This window comes from Eptatretus burgeri, chromosome 8 (genome assembly GCF_056783735.1).
Source record: "Eptatretus burgeri isolate ZD-2024b chromosome 8, Ebu_testis_v1, whole genome shotgun sequence".
NCBI lineage: Eukaryota > Metazoa > Chordata > Myxini > Myxiniformes > Myxinidae > Eptatretus > Eptatretus burgeri.
This window is the reverse complement of record NC_140968.1, coordinates 100,060,017-100,083,797: the sequence shown is the minus strand read 5'-3', so window position 1 is coordinate 100,083,797 and position 23,781 is coordinate 100,060,017. Positions and strand designations below refer to the sequence as shown.

General features: G+C 41.9%; 1 pseudogene across 1 annotated transcript in view; it reads left to right on the top strand.

Annotated features, from left to right (window-relative positions):
- LOC147022391 (uncharacterized) overlaps window positions 1-23,417 on the top strand; it is a 29,417-nt pseudogene extending 6,000 nt beyond the window's left edge. Inside the window, exons 2-7 of the transcript XR_015061223.1 lie at window positions 2,630-2,694; window positions 15,644-16,023; window positions 16,126-16,326; window positions 19,934-19,965; window positions 20,279-20,439; window positions 22,808-23,417. The product of XR_015061223.1 is annotated as an uncharacterized LOC147022391 (transcript). The remainder of the gene's footprint in view (window positions 1-2,629; window positions 2,695-15,643; window positions 16,024-16,125; window positions 16,327-19,933; window positions 19,966-20,278; window positions 20,440-22,807) is intronic.
- Window positions 23,418-23,781: the final 364 nt, after the last annotated feature.

The window sequence follows — 23,781 nt, the reverse complement described above, 5'->3', positions numbered from 1 at the left end:
TCGTTGCATGCAGTTCTGTGCTCTGCCTGGAACACAGGCATCATCCCAACTGACTGGAAGAGGGGCCTTGTTGTCCCTCTCTGGAAAGGGAAGGGTGATCGCCAAGACTTCAACAACTACCGAGGGGTGACGCTGCTCTCAGTGCCAGGAAAGGTCTTTGCTTGGATAATTCTTGATAGTGTTCGCCACCATCTGCTTGAGCACCAGCGTCCAGAGCAGTCAGACTTTACACCAAAGAGGTCAACAATTGACCGTATCCTTGCTCTTTGGGTCCTTCGTGAACGCAGATGAACGTTTTGGCATTGGTTGCTTGCAGCTTATGTTGATCTCTGCAAAGCGTTTGATTCAGTGAATCGGGATGCCCTCTGGAGGATTCTTGGTCTTCGTGGGGTACCACCAAAACTGATTGGTCTGATGTCTGAACTCTACTCTGGTACTGAGAGTGCTGTGAGATGTGGTGGTACCATCTCTGACTTATTTCCAGTTGTTACTGGAGTTTGTCAGGGGTGTTTACTGGCCCCCACACTTTTCAGCACTTGTGTGGACTGGATTCTAGGGAGGATGTCGGAGAGATCAAGCTGTGGTGCATCATTTGGGAATGTCAAGATCCCTGACCTTGATTTCGCAGATGATGCAGTCATCTTTGCGGAGACTTTAGATATCCTTTTGGGGGCCCTCGAGGTGCTGAATGAGGAGTCGGAGCCGCTGGGATTACGGGTTTCCTGGGTCAAAACTAAGATCCAGGCTTTCAATGACATCTTGGATGCTGCTGTCCTGTCTGTGCCTGTTTGCGGTGAGGATGTTGAGGTTGTGGAGAGATTCACTTAACTTGGCAGTGATATTCATGTCTCTGCCGGCTGTGAGTCAGAGGTCAATTGACGTCTGGGTCGGGCCTGGGGAGTCATGGATTCACTGGATAATGGGGTGTGGCACTGACGGTACCTGTGCGGGAGGACGAAAGTCCGAGTCTTCAGGTCATTGGTGCTTCCAGTCTTGCTCTATAGATGCGAGACTTGGACTCTGACCAAGGATCTGAGATGGAGACTTAATTCCTTTGGTACCAGGTCTCTTTGGAGAATCCTTGGCTTTCGCTGGTTGGACTTTGTGTCCAACGAGTGGTTGCTGAGAGAGACTCAAATGAGATTTGTTACCTGCATGGTCCGTGAGCGTCAGCTGCTGCTGTATGGACACGTGGCTCATTTTCCTGACACTGATCCTGCTCACCAGATTCTCTCAGTGAGGGAGTCTCGTGAGTGGATGAGGCCAATGGGCCGACCACGTGCCTTGTGGTTCCAGCAGGTTGATCAGCATCTCAAGGAGATGGGGATGGGCCAGGCATCTGCCTGGGGGATGGCCAGACGGAGGCCTCTGTAGTATCGGCGGAAAGTGGACACAGCAACGCGCTGCTCTGGTGCATGCTCCCATACCTGACCTGACCTCATGCCCCCATTGAATATTCTCATGCCCCCCCCTCCCCCACTAGAGCCTCTGTTTTAGATGTATGAGCCATTTTAGGTAACAACCCCCATCGAGCACACACGATAGAAGTTCACATGCCCTGAAGATCGCTATTTTCTATGGGTTTCTGCACATTCCCACCAAGCATTCTGGGATGCAATCCATCACTTGGAAAGTCGCGTATTATCTATAATTGGAACATTATTCGTTTATTTTGATGCAAAATAACAAAGCTGGAGCCCTTTTCCTGGAATTTTAATTTTTGTTTGAAAACAGTCATTTTACCCTCATGAAAACGAACACACACACACACACACACACACACACACACACACACACACACACACACACACACACACACACACACACACACACACACACACACACACACACACACACACACACACACACACACACACACACACTCACACACACACACCCTACCATACAACCGGTCAGAAAATGTGCGACAACAACCCCTCAAAACATTCGAAGAGGTTGAAGGTATACAGGGTAAGGTTTATATGAAAAACGAAGCCAAATGATTATGGGACATTGGCGGAAACTGTCAGTGAAACAAGAAGTTAATCAGAGCACATTCTCTGGGTTCTTTCAATGTACTCATTACAATGTCATATCTGGATTACTCAGATTAAAAAGATCCTGGTTACCAACATTCGATGACATTGACATTTCAAAGGTAACAAGTGAATCATATTAAGTGTGCTGAAAAAATACTAGTTTGGCAAAACGTTTAACAAAAACAAAACGTTTAAGAACCTGGTGTTGGTTTAGCTGTTAGGGTGGTGGCTTGAGATGTTAGGGTCCTGAGTTCAAGCCCCGTTTTTCCGCTGAATTAACACCAGGTGGGGTTGACTCAGCCTGTCATCCTTCCGAGGTGGGCGAAATGAGTACCAGTGTAGCAACCAAAAGGCTGCACACGAAGGGAAGGGGTATCGATGGATTGATGAAATCTGGTATTGGTGTGGCACAGGCATGTTGGGCCAAATGGCCTCCTCCTGCGCATAATTTTCCTGTCAAAAACAACTAATTGGGTCGAAAAATGTTTCCCAACACAAAAAGAATACCTTTTTCCCTTAAAATACTCTTGCAAATCAACATGTCATCCTTGGAGTTGCAGATGGTCTAACGCCTGATGTTTTCTGTGCAGGGACAAATCCTCAATGATGTTCCATCATCTCCTCCTTGGCATTGTCCTGGCTGTGACGTGTATTGGTGAGCATACGATGAGCGTGATCATAAAACAAATAAATCAGAAACTTGTAATTCACATCATGTTCGGGGAAACATTGACTTTGGTTTGATCTCGTACTTAATCTTCACCACGACTTGGTATTTTTTTTTATTGATTTTTCCATTGATCGATGATTTGGTGGAGCTTGTTGTAAATCACAGACTGCACAAAGACATTTTATATCTGTCTTCTATCACAATAAATGTCAGTCAGTCAGTCAGTCAGTCAGTCTGTGTGCGTCCTCCATAACTCCAAAACCATGAAACCTAGTGGCACGAAACCTTGCATACATACTAAGGGAACTCCAAGGTGGTGCATGAATGAAAAATGGATGTTTGGGTTAATTAAAACACCACTTTTGAAGATAATTGACAACCTTCTTTAATTATATCCTTTGTCAAGGCGCACACTCGGCCACCTCGCTCTCACTTGCTGGTGTCTTGATTCGCCATTTTGATTGGCCTGCTCAACAATGCCTTGACTTGGAACAGGCCGCAATGGTTTATGAACGACAAGCAAATAGAATGCGTCGCTTTGCTGATATGGGTGTTAAGGGGGTGGGGGGGAGTAGGGAGGGAAGGGAGAGAGGAAGAGAAGGAGAGAGGGCGGGTAGAGAGATTGAAGAGAGGGGAAAGAGGATAGAGGGAAGAGAGGGGAGGAGAGAGAGGAAGGAGGGAGGTGAAGCTAGGCGGGGTTGAAGAAGGGGGAGTGAGCAAGAGGGGGCGGAGGTGGGGAAAGCCACACCTCACCAAATTTTGCTATACACTGCGGGAGGGAAGGGTGCGGAGGAGTGTGTGTGTGTGTGTGTGTGTGTGTGTGTGTGTGTGTGTGTGTGTGAAAAAGAGAGAAAGATATATGTTATGCTTAATGACTGACCACACACATGCGAACGCATGCACACACACACGAAGGTGGATACTTTGAGACCTGGAAGGGCTCCATTCCACCTTCTGAAACCCGCATATGGAATTAACAACCAACAACACACACACCGGTGCAAAGTGCCGTTGTGATAATACTGTTTATAAACATACACACGTACAAATGTACACACACATAAAGTACATACAAACTACAAGCACAAAGATTTACCTTAAAACAGAGTTCTTTGAAAGAGGAATTCAAGTGGTAAATTAGCAAAATTCAATTCAACAAGCTCGAATGAGCTAAGATCCTCGTCCTCTTAATGATGACGTCATAAAAACGAATATGACATCATTGTGATGTATCAGGTTTGCGATAAATTATCTGTGCTAATGCCCGGCTTGATTCCAGCAAACAAAATTCAAACAGCTTGCCTAGTTTCGGAGATAATGGTATTGGCGATTTCCATTAGCGGCGATTTCCATTAGCGGCGATAGTATGACGTCAACTTTTTTTGGAGGAAGAATTTCCAAAATCGAAGAGGGTTACTGCCTGCGCGTGGGCTTTCTGCATATACATGGCCAGTTTCACGAAGATCCGATTAAAACTCTGGGTTGTGAAACAAAAAATGTCAAAAAATAGGAATGACATCATAAAAATTGATATGATGTCATAGTGATGTATCATATGTGCGGTAATTCATCTCTGCTAATGCCCTGTTCAATTCCCGCAAACAAAATTCAAAAAGCTTGCCTAGTTTCGGAGATAATTTTTTAGGGGATTTCCATTATCAGTTATTTTGACGTCATAACTTTTTTTCTAGAAGGAATTTTCTAAATCAGAGATGGTTACTGTCTGCGCAGGGTATTTTTACAAATATACGCCAAGTTTCAGGAAGTTTCGATGAAAACTGTAGGCTGTGAAACAAAAAAGTCCACAAGAACAACAACGTGAGTATGACTTAGAGATCCTCCACGCGGATCTAAAAATATATGAAGGGACAGAACACAAAATGTCGGTCTTTGCCTTCACAGCTCAAACAAACATGGTGAACACGAGGTTGGATGAACATTATTGTTTTGTTTTTTCCCTCTTGCTGAAGAAGAGGGTATTGCATTTGGGTCCGTTTCTTTGTCTGTCGTTGTTTGTGTGTTTGTCCACACAGAACTTTAGTGTTTTTCTCTGCAACCACTTGTTGGATTGAAACGAAATTTTCACCAGAGGAGTGCCTCCTCCTGTGGAATATTTTAATGATCATGGTGTCATAGGTCATGTGGTACAGGCGCCATCTTGGAAAAACCGAAAAAAGTTCCACCTCTACATCTCCAAAACTGTTGACTGTGCAGGGTAAGTAGTGTATGAATACCATCTCGTTATGTATGTATCGATGTCCAAGTGAGGAGTGGACTATTAAAGCAAATTGCATAAAAAGGTTAAACAAAGAGATGACCTGCAAAAATAAAAGTGTACGTTTTCAGTGGATGATACCTCCCGAGGCACCCACCGAACGGCACAGCAGGGACCAACAAAAGTGTAAATGTACGTCTCATCGATGTGTTAGATTGAAAGCACGGGTATTTTTTTCCGAAATGAGCAATCAAGCAGCTTGGAGAGTATTAATACCAAGTGTATTAAGCACGCAAGCAAGCACCCCAACGAAACGGTTGATAAGGAATGGCTGGCTTGGCAAGCGATGAGCGATCGCCTATCCATCATATAAAACACACACCTCCCGGAACCGCCAAAATGTTAAATATGTCTGAATTGGATAACTAAGTACCTTTTTTTTCGCTGTCGGAACTGCTGCTTAGTTCAATTTTGGTTCTCAAATTTTGTAATTTCATTTAGTTTAAGAGATTCTCAAAGTTATGGCATGTGTGGAAATGAAATAAAGCCGCGAATGCTGGTGTCTTCGGGTGGTTATAAGCATTGCAATGTATCCAGTGATTTGCAAGTACGATGATCAGGCATTTGATAATATGAGTGAGGAAAGTGGAAAAAAAACTATTGTAAATAAACAGTTACGACCTGTTCTGGGTCAAGGCATTGTTGAGCAGGCCAAACAAAATAGCGAATTAAGACCCGAGCAAGATAAACAGCATGTGCCTTATGATGTCAGCGAGGTGGCCGAGGGTGTGCGTGTTAGAGAATATAATTAAATACGGCCATTAGTTATCTTCAAAAGGGGTGTTTTAATTAACCCAAACACCCATCTTTCATTCATGCACTCCCTTGGAGTTCCCTTAGTATGCATTTATAGTTTCAGTCTGCGAGGTTTCATGGTTTTGGAGTTATGGAGGAGACGCACTGACTTACTGACTGACACACTGACATTTATTAGTTTCGTGAAAGTGCTCAAAATGTTTTTTTGTTTTTTTTTTCACTTTCCTCACTCATATCATCGAATGCCTCATCTACATGCCTACAAATTGCTGTACACAGTACCTCACTTTTGTAAGTGTGATAGTTTTCATATTTGGATCTTGGAGCAATTTCATGCATTATATGATGCGATTTTCCGCAATCTACTCTCACGGACTAATTTATGTATATTATCGAAATATAATTTGAGTTTAGAGGATTGGATCAGGTGGCTTAAATAACTTTCGAAATCTGGAGTGAAATCTGAAAATTCTAACAAATTAGCGATTTTTATAACCAAGTGTATTTATTTAAGCAAAAGATTAAACAACGTTTTTTAAAACCTTTTTAAACTTTCAACTTCAGCAGTGTACATGCGATCACATTTTCCTTTGGCCTCGTGACTGTTTCTAAAGCAATTGGTTATTTTATATGAACTTGGTGTGCTTTTGAAAGGTTTAATATGGTTTCTCTTTATGAATTTCAAAGTAAAACATTTTGATAACGCCCAATTTCTGAGCCGTTTGCCGTATTGACACATTTTCTGAATTACCGAGCCAAATTTTTTCCACATGATGATTAGCAAGCAACTGTTTATCTATACGAATAAATCTCTGTGTTTGTATGTCAGAGTGTCTCCTCCATAACTCCAAAAGCATAAAACCTAGCAGCCTGAAACTTTGCATGCCTACGAAGGGAACTCTAAGGAAGTGCGAGAGTGAAAATTGGGTGTTTGCGTTGATTAAAACACCCCTTTTGAAGATAATTAACGGCCTTATTTAATTATATCCTTTTATTAGGTGATCCTCAGTCACCTCATTCTCTGGGGTCTTAAGGTGTATCCTAGCTTCTATCGTGGGTGTATGAAGCCGCCATGTTTTTTGGCCTGCTCAACCATGCCTTAACATGGAACAGGCCACCATGATTTTTTAACGATGAAGTTTTTTTTTTTCTCCTTTCCTCACTCATATTATCGAAAGTCTGTTCATCATGGCTACAAATCGTTGTATACATCACTTTTGTAAGTGCTATATTTTTCAAATTAGGAGCTTTGAGCGATTTCATCCATTATATGATGTGATTTCCCATGATCTACTCTCACGGACTGATTAAAGTATATTGTATCATCGAAATATGATTTTGGCTTTGAGAATCGGATATCGTCGGGACTAAATAAGTGTCGAAGTTTTGAGTGGAATCTGCTTATGTAAATAAATTACGAGACTTATAACCCTATAGATCTATTTACTTTAAGCAAGTAAGGCGATGTTCCCTCCTCCATGCATACACAAACAATGTGAAATTTCCCAACCATTACATTTATCTTTTTCTCCTGCTTGGAGAATTATATTGAGTTAACAAAAGATTCAGGAACGTGCCAACATTAACCAGCTTCATTGAGCTATATGATTTAATGCATTCACTGCGTGACCTCATGCTCTGTCCCCCAGAGGGACTGCCTATCCATGGCGTCTGCCAGATCTGTGTATATTTTCGGACGTTTCATGAGGTGCTCTACTCGGAATCAAAGCAAATCTTGTGAAAAACGGACATTTTAAAATAAAGTTTTATAACGTTTGTCGCAAACTTTTTTACAGAAAAGTTATAACGTGGGCCGCAAACTGATGTACCACGTGATGCGTGCACAGCCGAGCAGGCAATGTGGTGGATTATCTGCAATGTTTATTTCATGGGCGATTAAACTTTGCGATATCTCCAGGGTTGTTCTACGTTAAACAGCAGCTCTTTTGTGGATAAAGTCATTGTTTCAACAAATTCATTTAATTTCCTGAAGTGCTGCAGACGCGGTGAAAACCAGCTTTAAAGTTCAAGGGATTCTATATGGTATGTATGCGGCTTCAACCTGGCCAGCCATTCCTTATCAACCATTTAATAGGAGTGCTTGCTGGAGTGCTTAAGCCACTTGCTGAGTGCCCTACAGTTGATATAGGTATGGTTCATCTCCCGATCAGGATGTGCAGTCGGCAGTTGCTACAAGGTAGAGGTACATAATTTACAAAGGTTATATGGTTTCTCTTTGCGACTTTCAAAGCAAAATGTACTTGATAACACCTGATTTCCAAGCCGTTTGCCGTATTAACATGTTTTCCAAATTACTGAGCCAATTGTATTTTCGACCCATCACATGAAAATTGGCAGCTGTTTATAAAGATGATTGTTTATGCACATCTCCCTGAAACGTCTGTAATGCAATGGTGTTTTTATAATTCGTGTATTGAAATTCCTCCAAAACAAGGGTGAAAGCTCCTCATGGTTGTTGAGTTGTATACCGTACGTACTGCAGTTGGTAATCACACTGACTCCAATCTGATGATTCCTGAAGAATTGCCAATATCTGCCGAGCACTAATACTGTGTGTGTGTGTCTGTTTATCTGGTGAAAGCAAGCATAACATTTTCTCTCTCTGTCCCATCCTCGCTCCACCCCTATCTAAAACAGAGCAGCACCCTTCCACACACCCTCCTACCGAGACATGTTTGGGCGGTGATTCTGTCCGGATGCTGTTCGTCTCCGAACGCGTCCCGACACTGTGTGTTTATAGTATGACCAGTAGAAAATGGATTTCAGACATTATTTTGTTTCCATCGTCACTGTTATTCTATGCAGAAGCATTTTGTTGAGTGTGAATCGAATCGTAATTAACGCTCCACCGCACGTCTCCCTTCCCTTCCTCTCACCTCTCGGTGCCTTCCCTTCCCCCACCCACTCTCCCTCCCTCCCTCCTTGCTCCCCCACCCCTCCTCGCTCCCCCTCCCTCCTCTTTCCTCTTCCCCTCCTCGCTCTCCAACCTCTCCCCCTCCCCTCCCCTCTCTCTCTCCTCCGTCTTCTTCTCCCCCTCCTCTTTTAGTATTCCCATCAGCGAAACAATGGGTGGTGGTATTTGCTAGTCCTCTGTACTAATAAATAAGCCTGCCATTGGCTTAGTAATCCTTATCCATTGGCTTATCCTTATCCTTATGAGGTCAGTGAAATGAGAACCAGTGGACTGGTAATAGGGACACTGCATCAGTGGCATAGCTGTATCCCTAGCCAATGATATGCAACCAGCAGCTTCAAGTGTGCGTGTGTGCGTGTGTGTGTGTGAGTGTGTGTGTGTGTGTCCATCCTCCATAACTTGAAAACCATGAAACCTAGAGGCTCCAATCTTTGCATGCATACTAAGGGAACTCCAAGGAAGTGCATGAATGAAAATTGTGTGTTTGGGTAAATTTAAACACCCCTTTTTCAAGATAATAAATGGCTTACCCCCATTCCCCTCGCAGGGTCTTAATTTGGCCTATTCAAACACGCCTTACCTTGGAAACACGATCTACTCTCATGGACTAATTAAAGCATATTATCGACATTATATCAGATTTGAGAATCGCATCTCATGGATTAAATGAGTGTTAAAATCTGGAGTGAAATCTTAAATTAACAAATTCGCAATTTTTTTTATAACCAAGCATATTTATTTAAGCAAAACATTAAGCTAAGTTTTTTTTTTCTACTGTTCGGACGATTATATTTAGTGAAGAAAAGATTAAGGAATGTTCAGAAAGTGTAATTTCATTGAGCGCAACGCCATGCTCTCGCACCTGCTTTTGCAATCCATGATGAAACAGTCCACAGAGGTCCATTTTTTCGGCAATTACTGACGCAGTTTTCTTTTTACCATTTTGTGTGATCTGTTTTCATGACAAAATGTTTATATAAATAATACTAGCAGTTGCTGCAATATATTAATCATCGACAGTCATTGAAAATGAAGAGGTACGGAGACAGCACACTCAGACATGGTACAAAGGACTCTCTATGGGGTATGTGTGTACATGCGTGCTGCATGCAAGGGGGTTGGAGGAACGCATATGGGGGTAGGGGCAGCTTCGTAATAATTCAGGCAGACCTTTATCAGGTAGATATCGTAGGTTTTAATTGTTAAATGCTCCCAACTGGTTTTATATAGAACATGACGGTTAAAAAGAAAACGTTGCTGTCTGGTTGTATTTTATGTCCCTGGTAATGCCCTGGGTTGCTGCCTACCCTCCTCTCACACTTCCTTCCCTTCCCCTCATGCTGCCCTCCTTCCCCTCCCTTCATGCTGCCTTCCCCTTCTCCTCACGCCACCTTCCCTTCCCCTCCCTTCTCACCACCTTCCCTTCCCCTCCCCTCTCGCCACCTTCCCTTCCACTCCCCTCCCGCCGCCTTCCCTTCCACCCCCCCCACCCTGCCTTCCCTTCCACTCTCCCCCCACTGCCTTCCCTTCCACTCCCCTCTCGCCACCTTCCCTTCCACTCCCCTCTCACCGCCTTCCCTTCCACTCCCCTCTCGCCACCTTCCCTTCCCCTCCCCTCTCACCGACTTCCCTTCCACTCCCCTCTCACTGCCTTCCCTTCCACTCCCCTCTCACTGACTTTCCTTCCACTCACCTCTCACTGACTTCCCTTCCACTCCCCTCTCACTGCCTTCCCTTCCACCCCCCTCTCGCCACCTTCCCTTCCACTCCCCTCTCGCCACCTTCCCTTCCACTCCCCTCTCGCCACCTTCCCTTCCCCTCCCCTCTCACCGACTTCCCTTGCACTCCCCTCTCACTGCCTTCCCTTCCCCTCCCCTCTCACCACCTTCCCTTCCACTCCCCTCTCACCGCCTTCCCTTCCCCTCCCCTCTCACCCCCTTCCCTTCCACTCCCCTTTCACTGACTTCCCTTCCACGCCGCTCTCACTGACTTCCGTTCCACTCCCCTCTCACTGACTTCCCTTCCACTACCCTCTCACCGCCTTCCCTTCCACTCCCCTCTCACCGCCTTCCCTTTCACTCCCCTCTCACCGACTTCCCTTCCACTCCCCTCTCACCAACTTCCCTTCCACTCCCCTCTCACTGCCTTCCCTTCCACTCCCCTCTCACTGACTTCCCTTCCACTACCCTCTCACCGCCTTCCCTTCCACTCCCCTCTCACCGACTTCCCTTCCACTCCCCTCTCACCGCCTTCCCTTCCGCTCCCTTCTCACTGCCTTCCCTTCCCCTCCCCTCTCGCTGCCTTCCCTTCCCCTCTCACTGCTTTCCCTTCCCCTCTCGCCGCCTTCCCTTCTGCTCCCCTATCGCCACCTTCCCTTCCACTCCTTTCTCGCCACTTTCCCTTCCCTCTCCTCTCGCCACCTTCCACAAGCCTTGGGGATACCAGGCTATTCATGAATAATTGATGTCACATGGTCTGGCAGCCAGAAGTATTAAATTTTTTGATCTGGGTTCTTTTTGATTTTATTTATTTATTTGGAATAAGGCTTACTTGGGTGTGCTTGGATGGGTTTGAGGGTAGACGTATAGCACCTGAAACCCAAATCCTATCCAGGTTCCTCCTGATGACTTCATCTTTGCTTTTTGCTTGTTCGGGTTCCTTTGATGACTCCAATGCATTGCTGTACTTACAGAATTTGGTCTTCCGCTTGACTTGAATTGAATTTATTTTAATCCCATTCTGAATTCAATTGATAGATATTAAAACGGCATGGATCAGGGTCAAGTGGCTGTTCACAGCAGGGTGTCTTCGCACCCCGTCATCACTGCCAGCAGTTATAAAGTGACAGTTCTAATTTTGTCTGTTATTAATTCGGTAACACACCAGTACACTATTTCCACACAAAATACACGACACAAACCTCCACAAACACCACACAAACCAATTCCTGATGAGGGTCTGCAAACTGTGATTGCTCTTTTTCTTGTTTACATCTTGGATTTTTTACCAAACTGGACTTCCTGAAACATTAGTCTGTTCAATTTCTGACTTGTCCAGTTAAAACACAGTTACACACACTACACACTCATTCCTTGGATTATGTATACAATCATTTTGCTTTTGTAATCCCATATAAGATGAGTTACCTTTTAGTCTGCAGATTATTTTGGGTTTATTAACTTCAATTTTGGGTTTAATAATTACCTTGTGGATTAGGAATTAAACACTGAACACCTGACATGGAACCCCAAATGTACATGAAAATGCAATTAAATTGTATCGTTTAATTTGAAACTTATTTGCTTATTTAAGCAACTCCTCATTCTTCCAACATCTGACAGGATTGTGTGGAAATAGCACACCTGCCTTCGGTATTAGTCTGGGTTTGATTCCAAACCTGACTATAAATTATCATATTAGTGCGACCCGGATAGCTAGGCCTGATGTTCAACTGAAGGGAATTTTGAGCAGAAATTTGTAACTCGTTTAAGGTAACGGTGATAATTCGCCTGCAGGATGGCCACAATGTTTTGTCATCCCTTGTAAAAATTGACATTGCCTTTTATCACATTAGCTGACAACACTGAAGGGTTCTACAAGTTAAACCACAATACATCTGCAGTACTCTTTTACTTTATTACACATTTTACAGCATATGATGCAAGCCTCTGTTATGAAGCTCCAAAAGGAATTATCACATGTCGACAGGTCTTTTCTACGAGGTTGCCAGTCAAGTGGCAATCCAGATACTGCCGACAATCCATTGTTCAATGATGTAATTGCTTGTATCACCCATGGTTGCATTCACTCAATCTGAAAAACGAGGGAAAAAGGAAACTAATTAACACACTGCACACAAAGGCAATGTCACAGTTTTTCACAAGCAGTGACAAGACATTGTGGCCATCCTGTAGTTATTATGAAATAAGCCTTGGGATCTTTAACAGCCACCAGTGGTGCTTGAAGATGGGTCACCCAGTTTAACGTTCATCCAAAGGATGCCGTATTTTCTAATACCTCAGCCTGCCTGTGAAACATCAGAGTGAAAGCTTGGTCGAGATTCCAAACTCACAACTTGATCTTTCATACTTTCTCTGGTTGTTATTATTAACATTACTACACGTTTAGAGAAATTATTTGGCACACAAAATATAAACAAGTATTAACACTTCAACCAAAAACATGAATTAGTAACCCTGTTAAATTAAACAAAATATATAGTATAAACATGAGTGTAAACACTGCTAAATTAAATATAACATGATACATTTAAGATTTGTCACCGAGAACATGAACATGAGCTTAAACACACTTTAAAACTCAACTGCAAAACATATAATATAAACAAGATTTTTAACACAATGTTGCTAGCCCCAGCAAGAAATACATTCATCCCCCACCCCCACCACTCAGGCCACTACCGGAGGGAGCGTGTGTGTGTGTGTGTGTGTGTGTGTGTGTGTGTGTGTGTGTGTGTGCGTGTGTGTGTGTGTGTGCGTGTGTGTGTGTGTGTGTGTGCGTGCGTGCGTGCGTGTGTGTATGTGTGTGTGTGTGTGTGTGTGTGCGCGCGCGTGTGTGTGTGTGTGCGTGTGTGTGTGTGTGCGTGTGTGCGTGTGTGTGTGTGTGCGTGTGTGTGTGCATGTATGTATGTCTGATTATTATAGAATCAAAAACGGCTTGGGCAATCTTAGTGGGGGACTTGCAATTTTCACCTGTACATGTTGAATAGTGCAAGTGGTTTCACTGATCTGATTTAACAATTGATCCCTGCCTAAGGGAGGGAGCACAGATACCATTGTCCAGAGAGAGAGAGAGAGAGAGAGAGAGAGATATATATATATATATATATATATATATATATATATATATATATATATATATATATATATATATATATAGAAACAAGAGCTTTAAAGCTTTAATTAAACACTAAATATAATATAAAAAAAAATTATTAACACAGATCGAACAAAACATGGAATATGAACAACAGTGTTAACACTTAAATGAACAAAACATTTAACAATATTAAAAGATATATTTTCTTTTGTTTCCATTTCTTGTTAAAAAAAAAAAGACTCCCACCATATGATATGAAACATCTTCTCATAACTTTTTCCTCCATCAGTGAAACCAAAGCTTCCACATGAGATCATGGATTGGTTTTTACTTTCTGTTTATTACTTCTTTCTCCTCTCCTCACATTCATCTTCCACTTCTGGTTATTATTCTCTCATACCATGAATGGTGCTCCCATACCATTGAGCCATCGCCAAAGAGTCAAACTATACGGTGCGAAAACTTTTGTTGATTTGTCACTGACACCATACGAGGCTTGTTTCCCCGCACACATGAAACGAAAAGCAGGATTAAAGAATTGGTTCACTTTGTCTGTCTGTCTGTCTGTCGGTCTGTCTACAGACGTCAGCTTATAATCGAGGAACAACTTAATTTCAATTGAATATTATATTTTGAATACAGTAGAACATGAATCGGAACACAAACCGGCAGTTTAGCAGTACTTTGACTGAATTTGGCAAATCGTATAAAATCTCACCACGATTGCACATGCGCAGAGGAGTGAGATTTTTTTTTTAACTCTGTCTGCCTGTCTGGCAATCAAACAAAATTGAAAACCATTCCAAACAGGAAACTTACTGTTTTTCGGGATATCACAAAGGACACAAACAACAGGCATGAAGAACTAATGTAACATGTCAAATGAAGTGGTGGCAGTAAACTTGCAAAACCTTTTTTTTTCTTTTGTGTTTTTTTTCCTGCAGCTTTTAAAATCTTTATTTCAATTGAATTATATAATTGAACACTAGAACACATATCGCCTTCTTGGCACTTAAAAATAAAACATTTAGCAGTAATTGGAGAAAATATTCCGCCATTTTACGTCATCGAGACCAATCAAATTTTCCGCTCGTGCTCAGTGTTGAGAAATATAGAGATTCAGAAAAAAATCCTCACTCACAGGAAATGTAGATCGTGCTCGGAAACACAAAAAGCAAGAGTTTAAAAGACCATTCTATATCCTTTCTTCTTAAAACTGCATGGGATAAGGTGTGCGATGAAGTCTCGAGTTTCAATCATTATCAGACATCATCAAAATCTGATTCTTATACAGAACATGCGTTTGTATATGCATCACATGAAGATTTACACAAATATCTATTTCATGGCCAGGGACAAGGCTGTGGATACATGGAGCATAGTTCTTTGCCAACATACGTCACAGCAAGGCTTGCACCTAGGAGGTGTACCAACCTCAACTAAAATGATTGACAGGGATTCTAAAGAACTCTCGAATAGTTTACATCTAATTGGACATATTATTGGATCCTGATATAGCATTGGTAAGAACACAGAATCACTGGAAGCAATATGACTGCACAGTTAATGGAGCTTCCAGACCAAGCAGCATGGGTTTCGGCAGCATGTATCCGTCTATCGATTATAATCTTCCAAGGTTCATTGACTTCATTCCAGCACCATTGTACAGTAGAATAGGTAGTGAAAATCGAATGTGGATTCATCCTGATTAGTTTGATGATTTCATAAAATGGCACATTCACACATCACATAACTATAACATTACTATACATTTAAGATTCCTGACCCAAACGTAACTACAACCACACATTCACACAACAAAGTCCATCATCATAGCTGTGATCAAATAACATTTGATCGAGGTAAAGTTCATGAAAAAACCCCAATAATTTTCCTTGGAGTGTGATTCCATAGATATCTTGAGCATCTCTGGAAAGGTTATTTTCAGACTATATGAAATCGCATCATCCAATCATAAGGCCATTGTCGATTACTCCATCATTTTTTGCACCTTTTCTTAAGGGCATTCTTCTTGTGTATGTGGTTTCATGTGTACTGTGGAACTCTGTAAGCATCAACACTACATTTGTAAGAATATTTTCTCATGTTTCCCATTTCTTCTCTCACAGGTTGTTCAGCAACGAGGAGTCCAGGAGATAACCTGAGGACGAATCTGACGGTGATGGAGAACTCTACCCTAGTGCTGCCTTGTGCCGCCGCCGATGGCGCTGGCAAGCTGAAGTCAGCGTGGTGGTGTTTCAGAATGAACCTGCTTGGCTGGAGTAAGGATGGATGGAGTGGGACATTGTGGGGGGATTTAGCGATCATGTTCGGGTAATTGAGGTGAGAGTAGGACAGGTGGTGAGATGGTTCAGGAAACAAACCAGAAACTTCTCCTTGATGATGCATCACGTGGCTGCAGAAGATTCTGGAATGTACGAATGCAATATTACAATGGAATCAGGAAAAAAGAACATATCGAGTTGGTTCCAGGTGAATGTAAGAACAGGTGGGTTACGGATCAACCACATCATTGTGAAAGTTTCCATTTGCTTTCCAGGATGGAAAGTTTCCACCTCGTTAAAAAATTACATCCCGTTTGTATTTTCAGGCAAAGATTATTCCAAGTCTTCATCTACAAACCGAACACCGTCATCCACAGGTTCAGCCAACTCTCCCAGTCCAAACTCAACCAAAAAGCATGATGATTATCAATTCTACTTTATTCCTTTCCTGTGCGTCTGTGTTATTATGGTAGTTTTGGTGGTGTTCTGCATCTACCTTGTGGTGAAGGTCATCCAATTGCAACGAGGCAAGTTAGCAGTCATTCCACATTTTATTCATTCCTTACTCTTGAGATAATCTGTTCTTGTAGAAACTTACTCCGATACATCATATTATGTTACCTGTCTTCATACTAAAATATGCAATTTGGTCTCTGTCTGTCTTTTTTTTTTTGAACACGATGCATTCAGTCGTTACTTATCCAATCTCATTCAAACTTGACAGAAGGAATAAGGGTCACATGATGGAGGTTGTAGCAACTTCACCCCCCACCCCCTACCTCAGAAAACCCCTAAGGGGGTTTTCCGCCTTGTGTGAAATCGGTGTTAAGGTTTTTATCCGTGTCAAGATGGCTAATCATGCCATTTTTCCAAGGCTGCTTCTAATAACAAAAACAAGAACAACACCAATGATGATAGCATAATATTAATGTTATGACAAAACAATATTAATACTAATAATATCCCCCTCTACACAAAGGGTTTTTCACCCTTGGAGAAACGCTGTATTAACTTGGATAAATAGCTTATCATGGCGTATTGTGTGGCAAGCCCACCAAAGTAAACATATTATAAACCATACATAAAACAAATACCACCAACCTTCTAAAATACCTCAAATGGTAGCTGATCTGCCGTGAATAAAAGAGAGGTTAATGTTTCGGTTTAACCCCTTGTCAGAACAAAGAAAGAAGGAAAGAGCCGGATATTGGTGCAGGATAAGTACCGCAAATGACGTCATCACTGATGTACTGGGGTGGGGAGCGCCGATTGGACAGAGGTGTGTGCATCGTATGTGAGGGGGAGAGAAGACTGGGTAGGGGTGGAAAGTGAGGGGGGAGGTGAGAGAGAGAGATAGAGGGAAAGGCAGGGAAGGGGAAGGAGAGGAGGAAATAGATCATGAGGGGAGAGGAAGGATATGGGGTAATAATAATAATAAAAAAATTATAATGAGGGGTGAAGGATGATTATGAGTAGGTTAAGGCATGATACTTAAGAGAAAGTGTAAACTTTTCATTCAAGCCATTTGGTACAGGTGTAACAAGGTTGTGGATGAAATACTGTTCTTCAAGTTTTCAGGAATCATTGCTACCATCGTGGAGTATCAAAGCACAGACAGACGTGTGATGAATAGCGTGTCCTACCTGGCTGAAGTGATGAGAAACCCGTTTACGAATATCATCATTATTGGTTCCTTCTTCATTATTCGTTCCTTCTATTACCAATCAAATTATCACCAATCAATGGACAATATCTCCTTCTTCCAAAAACAAAACCCGAGAATGAACAAATTCCTCTCCTTTTGGTGTATCATCCCAACAGCCTTGCAGTTAATAGAATCATCCAAAACAAGCTCGAATGAGCTAAGATCCTCGTCCTCTTAATGATGACATCATAAAAACGAATATGACGTCATTGTGATGTAAGGTTTGCGATAAATTATCTGTGCTAATACCCGGCTTGATTCCCGCAAACAAAATTCAAACAGCTTGCCTATTTTCGGAGATAATGGTATAGGCGATTTCCATTAGCAGCGATATTATGACGTCAACTTTTTTTCTCGGAAGAATTTCCAAAATCGGAGATGGTTACTGACTGCGCGTGGGCTTTCTGCTTATACATGGCAAGTTTCACGAAGATCCGATGAAAACTCTGGGTTGTGAAACAAAAAATGTCCAAAAATAGGAATGACTTCATAAAAATTGATATGACGTCTTAGTGATGTATCATAGTGCGGTAATTCATCTCTGCTCATACCCTGTTCGATTCCCGCAAACAGAATTCAAAAAGCTTGTCTAGTTTCGGAGATAATTTTTTTAGGCGATTTCCATTTGCGGAGATATTTTGACGTCATAACTTTTTTTCTCAGAGGAATTTTCAAAATCGGAGATGGTTACTGTCTGCGCGGGGTATTTTTACATATATATGCCAAGTTTCAGGAAGTTTCGATGAAAACTGTAGGCTGTGAAACAAAAAGTCCACAAGAACAACAACGTGAGTAAGACTTAGAGATCCTCCACGAGGATCTAAAAATTTAGAATCCTACAGAATGACACAGAAACCATTTCCATCTTCTCTCAGCCACCTCTTTATTTTTTTTTTCATTTTAATCGAGAAAAAACTTTTTCGAATTTTCTGGTCATAAGCACACTCCCTTTCCAATCTACCACCTGAAATATTCAAATGTTGCGTAGTCGGCGTCGTACCTGTGATTTTATCAGGACCAAAGCACCCCCAATATCAAAGATCATTTCACTTGTCCCATCTTCAATGGAATTTACTGTATTTTATGCTCAATTTGCAACAAAATTTGCATCAGGGAACCTGGACGACTGCTTGGAAAACACTTTAGAGAACACCTCAACGACGTTAGAACCAATAACGGTGATGTTCATAAACGGGTTTCTCGTCACTTCAACCAGGTAAGACACGCTATTCATAATGTGTCTGTCTGTGCTTTGATACTTACTCCACGATGGTAGTAATGATTCCTGAAAACTTGAAGAACAGTATATCATCCTTGGTACACCTGGACCAAATAGCTTGAATGAAAAGTTTACATTTTCTCTTAAATATCATGCCTTTACCTACTCATACTCATCCTTCACACTGCATTATAATTATCATTATTTTTTTTTTTAATCCATATCCTTCCTCTCCCCTCATGTTCCATTTTCTCCTCTTCTTCCCCTTCCCTACCTATCCCTATCTCGATATCTATCTATATCAATCTCTATATCTATCTCTATCTCAAAATATGTCTCTATATCTATCTCTATATCTATATGTATCTCCATCTCTATATCTCTATGTCTCTCTGTCTGTCTGTCTGTCTGTCTGTCTCTCTCTCTCTCTCTCTCTCTCTCTCTCTCTCTCTCTCTCTCTCTCTCTCTCTCTCTCTCTCTCTCTCTCTCTCTCTCTCTCTCTATCTCTCTCTCTCTCTCTCTCTCTCTATCTCTATCTCTATCTCTATCTCTATCTCTATCTCTATCTCTATCTCTATCTCTATCTCTATCTCTATCTCTATCTCTATCTCTATCTCTCTCTATCTCTATCTCTCTCTCACACCTTCCCTCCCAAACCCCTACCCACTCTTCTCTCCCTCTCCCCTCATTTGCTTATCGTGTCCACCATGGACAATTGGACCCAAGCCTAGATCTACTGTGATCTATATACACCCCAAAGGGGATAACATGACCCTTTATACACTCCCCTAGAGAGAAAGTTAGCATTATCAGGTGAGCAGTTGAAAAACTTGCAATGTGAATGGAAGAGTCTGTGCGTACAATGAATGGGAGGAACACAGAGAGATTTTCGATTTTTCAGCTCTTTGATGAGCTTTTACATGTTACATCCAACACAAAAACATTGAAGATAGTTGTGCAGATAAATTACAGAAAATCAAATCATGTGGAATTTGAACCTGAGATCACAACATCATGACTTACGTGCTCAGGTGGAAATACCAAACAGGTAATCCTGGATATTTTACAGGCACATTAGACATTGTGTTTCAAGTGTGTTCTTACTTTGCCGGTTTAGTGTGAGAGAGGAGTTGTATCATGTTATTGACACAGTATGTGGATAAACATTTGCTGATGGTGAACTGAACTCTTTTCTATTTTTCCTCATCAGATTCAACAGCTCGGAGCAAACCCCAGGACGATGTAAGTTATCCTATCACAACATGACCTTGGTTATAACTTCATTTTCAAACAATTATCAAGATTAATTAGATCTCGGATGGTATCCCTTCCATCAGATGAAGGAACAATTTGTTGTCCGCAGTCATTTTTCTGCCTAAACAAGGGCCATAAACACAGGACCAGGTTCCTATAACATACATTCACATCACTTTGATGATTATTGGGATTCATTCAGGGATCAACACTGACAGGTCAGAACATTAATCCTGCATTTACAGCCACTTTTGTTCATTTTGAACTTTATATATTCTCTTATTCTCTCTCATTCCTACAGACAGACCAGAAAGACCCGCTGTCACCAAAATCCACTGAACCGACCTATGTGACAGCAGTAAGGTCGGAGGTTGTGGATAGCCCATACAGCTCTCTCAATCCAACGCGTCCGGCGCTTCCAACACGTCCGGAGATTCTCCCAGCCAGGAACAAAAGCCAGCGGTTGTGATTACAAACCATTTTGTACATTATGTGTTGCGTGGTTATGCCTTGCCTGAAAACATTTGTATAAACTTTAAAACGATGCAAAATAGAATTGTTCAGGAATAGTCCTGATTTCTGAAAACTGTTCATTTTAACTTATTTTTATTATTTGGACAAAGGTTTATCAAGCAAGTTCCCTTACAAGGAACATCAATACAGTAAAAGGCCATTTGGCCCATCGTGTCTGCACAATGGTTGTTTGTCCATGCTCTATCTAACATATGAAGGTCAATTCATGTTGATATGTTTGTTACCTCTGCTACCAAAGGTGGAAGGAGGTTATGATTTCACCCCTCTCTGTTTGTCTGTGTGCAGGATATCTGAAATAGTTGTAGACGGAGCCGGATGAAATTTTGTGGACAGGTTGGGTGTGTGACAAGAACGAACTGATTACATTTTGGTTAAGATCCGGATCTGGATCCGACTGCAAGAATTTTTAAGTGATTCTTCACTATTGAGTGATAGGGCTCTCTCTCTCTCTCTCTCTCTCTCTCTCTCTCTCTCTCTCTCTCTCTCTCCCTAGCTCTCTCTCTCTCTCTCTCTCTCTCTCTCTCTCTCTCTCTCTCTCTCTCTCTCTCTAGCTCTCTCTCTCTCTAGCTCTCTCTAGCTCTCTCTAGCTCTCTCTAGCTCTCTCTAGCTCTCTCTAGCTCTCTCTAGCTCTCTCTAGCTCTCTCTAGCTCTCTCTAGCTCTCTCTAGCTCTCTAGCTCTCTCTCTCTCTCTCTCTCTCTCTCTCTCTCTCTCTCTCTCTCTCTCTCTAGCTCTCTCTCTCTCTCTCTCTCTCTCTCTCTCTCTCTCCCTAGCTCTCTATCTCTCTATCTCTATCGAGTGGAGCCTGTGGCTGCTGGTTGCATCATTGGTTGGGACGCGGCTATGCCGCTGATGCAGTGTCCCCCTTATCAGTACACTGGTGCTCATTTTGCCGACCTCGGAAGGATGACAGGCTGAGTCAACCACCTGGTGTATTTTAATTCAGCAGCCAACGGGACTTGAACTCAGGACCCTAGGATCCCAAGCCGCCACCCTAACCACAAAGCCAACACCAGGCTAGTGATAGGGCTAAACTAATATATAGCAGAATATCTCCAAAAGTTGTTGACGGGTTCGGATGAAACTTGGTGAACAGGTTGGGTGTGTGACAAGGAAGAATTATTTCAATCCTGTTGAAGATCTTAATCTGTATCCAGATCTGATAATTTTTTTAAGTGATTCTTCACCATTGAGAGATAGTGCTAAACTGATATAGATCACCATATCTCAAAAAGTTGTGGATGGATTCGGATGAAACTTGATGGACAGGTTGGTGTGTGAGGACTAATTGATTTGATTTTGGTGAAGATCCGGATCTGGATTTGATAATTTTAAAAGTGATTCTTCACCATTGAGGGATGGGGCCAAAAACGATACGTGGCATGATATTTCAAAAAAATATTGGGCCCTGTATGTTCTCATGGATCAGGTATTACTTGGCGGAAGTATGCGCTCCACCGAGTTGCCTTCTAGTTTATATACGCTTCAAAAACTAATTAAACAACTACTGAACCCTAACCAACGAAACTTTGCACGTTGCCTAAAGGTACCACAAGTATGGCTTCTGTTGGGGTAGCATATTTGGGGGGGGGGGGTTCAGGGTGGAGGGAAGACCCCAATTCTCTCTATGTAAATGTGTATCGTATAGCGGTGGTATCCAGTACTATTACAAATCATCCTCATCTTGAGCAAAGAAAGTTTAAGCAACTTAACAATATGCATCATGGTGATGTTGAATTCTGAGTGAGAATAATTCGAAATTTTCAAAATGTTTCATTTCACTCATTTTAAGCAAAGGTTCAAACCAAAGGGAACAAAGCAGAGCTTCGCACCTAAGTAGAAATTATTTTTGTTCACACCATATACTGTATAAGCAGCAAGAATGACTGATGAAGATTATTTTAGTTGGCTTCGAAGAAGATGGAAGATGACCTCTGGCAAATTACTGCATCCAGTGAATGGAGCAAAATGTTTGTGAAGTACATGTTGTCCTTTGATTACATAATTCAGCAAAGTGACGGGTACTCTTGCTAGTTCTTTATAAATGCTGAGCATCAACCAAGGAAGCAGCATGTTTGTAGTCTTTTGTATGACTCGGCGAGGGTTCGAATCGCCGACCTACGAGATGCAGAGCAGATACTCTAACCGCTGCCACCGAGTATGGTATCTCTTCCATCAGATAAATGAAATATCTTATTGAACTTTGAATATTTTTTGATTCGTTCGAAGAACTCTAAGAATGGTATGATTAAGAAACGTTTACCAAATACTCCTATTCTTTCACATTCCCATCGACAGATCATGAACCACAGTCTCGAACACCTACATGACAATGGAGAGGGGAGCCTGCACATCTCCTTCAAACCAACAACTCCAGTGCTTCCCTCGCAAGCAGAAGCAAAAGCCAGCCAGCTCACTCTTCCATGATCCAAGATTACCATTTGTAGATCATTACAAACAGCTTGTGATTACCAACATTTTGGAGATTCGGTGTCACACAGATACACCTTACCTGAGAACACATAAATCGGCTTTCATAACCACTGTATATCAAACAGGATTGTATTAATGGAGCAGCGTTAAGTCTCATATTTTAACAGATCAAGTGAACTCTATAGAAGAACGTGTGTATATAAATCCAGCTGACAGGATACCCTAGAGGTACGCACACTCACCTCTAAGCCACCTAGCCTGGGTTTGAATCCCGACCCAGCTTTAAAATCTCATCCCGGTGTTTCAATGGCAGGCTGATTCATCAATGTGTGTGCCATCCCTCGGATGGACCTTAAATTCGGCGTCCCAACTGCCGGCATTAATTGGTGGACGTTATAGGTCCCATGACACTCAAAAGTACTGAAAGTGCAAATAAATAAATAAATATATATATATATATATATATATATATATATATATATATATATATATATATATATATATGTCCTATAGGAGGTTTTCATCGTGATTTCTGATCTGACAATGTTTTTTCACAATACTCGTTCTGTAAAATGTAAAATTTAAAAAACAAACCTCTTAGGGAACGCCCCTAAAAATTCTGCCGAAATCTACTGAACGACGCGTAACCCACATGACGTCATCTCCAGAACAACAAAGGCTGCACGCAAATTACTCGGGTTGGTGGTCTACGTGATTTTATTGGCTTCCTGTGTGTTTCCACATTCGATTCAAATGCTTCATTCATTTCAGCTTTTAAAAAAAATCAAACATTTGGTTTTGAATAATGGATGACATGGACTTTGATTTGTCTGGTAGCG